Here is a 273-nt window from a genome sequence, read left to right as displayed (position 1 = left end):
TACTACTTCTACAGCTACTTCTAAGAACTAATACAACACAACAACAATGACAACAACAGTTACTACTTCTACAGCTACTTCTAAGAACTAGTACAACACAACAACAACCACAACAACAACAGTTACTACTTCTACAGCTACTTCTAAGAACTAGTACAACACAACAACAACCACAACAACAACAGTTACTACTTCTACAACTACTTCTAAGAACTAGTACAACACAACAACAACCACAACAACACTACCACCACCAGCAGTACTGACCTCCGA

The sequence above is a fragment of the Aplysia californica genome, unplaced genomic scaffold, assembly GCF_000002075.1.
Source record: "Aplysia californica isolate F4 #8 unplaced genomic scaffold, AplCal3.0 scaffold02666, whole genome shotgun sequence".
NCBI classification, from domain to species: Eukaryota; Metazoa; Mollusca; class Gastropoda; order Aplysiida; family Aplysiidae; genus Aplysia; species Aplysia californica.
The sequence above is the reverse complement of the archived record's forward strand: the minus strand, read 5'-3'. Positions refer to the sequence as shown.